This window comes from Hypomesus nipponensis, chromosome 23 (genome assembly GCF_054491055.1).
Source record: "Hypomesus nipponensis isolate SF chromosome 23, ASM5449105v1, whole genome shotgun sequence".
In the NCBI taxonomy this organism is placed as follows: domain Eukaryota; kingdom Metazoa; phylum Chordata; class Actinopteri; order Osmeriformes; family Osmeridae; genus Hypomesus; species Hypomesus nipponensis.
This window is the reverse complement of record NC_140383.1, coordinates 24,540,001-24,542,500: the sequence shown is the minus strand read 5'-3', so window position 1 is coordinate 24,542,500 and position 2,500 is coordinate 24,540,001. Positions and strand designations below refer to the sequence as shown.

Genomic DNA, 2,500 nt, shown 5'->3' with positions numbered 1-2,500 from the left:
GGAGTGTGTGTTTGTGTGATTGCATGTGATGCCGTTAAGCAGCAGGAGTGTGTGTTTGTGTGATTGTGTGTGTGTTTGTGTGATTGCATGTGATGCCGTTAAGCAGCAGGAGTGTGTGTTTGTGTGATTGCATGTGATGCCGTTAAGCAGCAGGAGTGTGTGTTTGTGTGATTGCATGTGATGCCGTTAAGCAGCAGGAGTGTGTGTTTGTGTGATTGCATGTGATGCCGTTAAGCAGCAGGAGTGTGTGTTTGTGTGATTGCATGTGATGCCGTTAAGCAGCAGGAGTGTGCGTTTGTGTGATTGCATGTGATGCCGTTAAGCAGCAGGAGTGTGCGTTTGTGTGATTGCATGTGATGCCGTTAAGCAGCAGGAGTGTGCGTTTGTGTGATTGCATGTGATGCCGTTAAGCAGCAGGAGTGTGCGTTTGTGTGATTGCATGTGATGCCGTTAAGCAGCAGGAGTGTGCGTTTGTGTGATTGCATGTGATGCCGTTAAGCAGCAGGAGTGTGTGTTTGTGTGATTGCATGTGATGCCGTTAAGCAGCAGGAGTGTGTGTTTGTGTGATTGCATGTGATGCCGTTAAGCAGCAGGAGTGTGTGTTTGTGTGATTGCATGTGATGCCGTTAAGCAGCAGGAGTGTGTGTTTGTGTGATTGCATGTGATGCCGTTAAGCAGCAGGAGTGTGTGTTTGTGTGATTGCATGTGATGCCGTTAAGCAGCAGGAGTGTGTGTTTGTGTGATTGCATGTGATGCCGTTAAGCAGCAGGAGTGTGTGTTTGTGTGATTGCATGTGATGCCGTTAAGCAGCAGGAGTGTGTGTTTGTGTGATTGCATGTGATGCCGTTAAGCAGCAGGAGTGTGTGTTTGTGTGATTGCATGTGATGCCGTTAAGCAGCAGGAGTGTGTGTTTGTGTGATTGCATGTGATGCCGTTAAGCAGCAGGAGTGTGTGTTTGTGTGATTGCATGTGATGCCGTTAAGCAGCAGGAGTGTGTGTTTGTGTGATTGCATGTGATGCCGTTAAGCAGCAGGAGTGTGTGTTTGTGTGATTGCATGTGATGCCGTTAAGCAGCAGGAGTGTGTGTTTGTGTGATTGCATGTGATGCCGTTAAGCAGCAGGAGTGTGTGTTTGTGTGATTGCATGTGATGCCGTTAAGCAGCAGGAGTGTGTGTTTGTGTGATTGCATGTGATGCCGTTAAGCAGCAGGAGTGTGTGTTTGTGTGATTGCATGTGATGCCGTTAAGCAGCAGGAGTGTGTGTTTGTGTGATTGCATGTGATGCCGTTAAGCAGCAGGAGTGTGTGTTTGTGTGATTGCATGTGATGCCGTTAAGCAGCAGGAGTGTGCGTTTGTGTGATTGCATGTGATGCCGTTAAGCAGCAGGAGTGTGTGTTTGTGTGATTGCATGTGATGCCGTTAAGCAGCAGGAGTGTGCGTTTGTGTGATTGCATGTGATGCCGTTAAGCAGCAGGAGTGTGTGTTTGTGTGATTGCATGTGATGCCGTTAAGCAGCAGGAGTGTGTGTTTGTGTGATTGTGTGTTTGTGTGATTGTGTGTGTGTGTTTGTGTGTGTGTGTGTGTGTGTGTGTGTTTGTGTGATTGTGTGTGTGTGTTTGTGTGTGTGTGTTTGTGTGTGTGTGTGTGTGTGTGTGTGTGTGTGTGTGTGTGTGTGTGTGTGTGTGTGTGTGTGTGTGTGTGTGTGTGTGTGTGTGTGTGTGTGTGTGTGGAAGGCAGTCATTCCAGACTATTCCACCACTGTGTGTCACTAATGACGTTTTCTGAGGTCAATATCCTCCCAATCTCAACCATGCCCTCATCCAAGGATAATGATCTCTTTCTGTGTTAACACGACGGTACTTCCTCTGCCCTAATATGAGAGATGCCTCCACTCACAAACTGTTCTCTCCTTTAGTTTGTATCTTTTATACTTTTACTGGGGCCCGACACGTCCCATTGTCCATCATGGTTGGTCACAGGGCATGTTTATGGCTGGATGATGTGTCTTGAGTGCTTTTTGTGTATCTTCCTGGGAGTAATTATTCATCAGATTGTCTCGTCGGCCTAGTTACCAGCTGTCGTGAGCTTAGAAACAGCAGAATGTACTGTGAAACATCATGAGCTCCTTTCTCTGGGACTTAGCTATGCACACAGGCGGAGATCGCAGTTTTATAGTAATACACACATTACATCCTCGCAAGGTTTAGATGCATATGTTCATGACCAGAGATGACAAAAGTACACGCATCTTTCACACAAGTAGAAGTAGAAGATACTATCTATTTTAAGTGCTGACTCCACTTTTTCACTCAAGTTAAAGTAAAGAAGTGTGGGCTCTGATACTTAAGTAAAAACACAGTCATCACTACTACCTGTTTTACTGTTTAGGAAAAGGTTGTCAGTAACATTGTGAAGTACTGATACCAGAAGAATATACTTCAGTACAGTAACAAAGTATTTGTACTTCGTTACTTCCCATCTCTGCAACAGTGTAACAACAG

The 2,500-nt window shown here is 45.8% G+C and overlaps 1 protein-coding gene across 1 annotated transcript in view; it reads left to right on the top strand.

The window, feature by feature from the left end:
- slc4a10b (solute carrier family 4 member 10b) overlaps positions 1 to 2,500 on the top strand; it is a 31,338-nt gene that overhangs the window by 2,178 nt on the left and 26,660 nt on the right. The window lies entirely within an intron of this gene.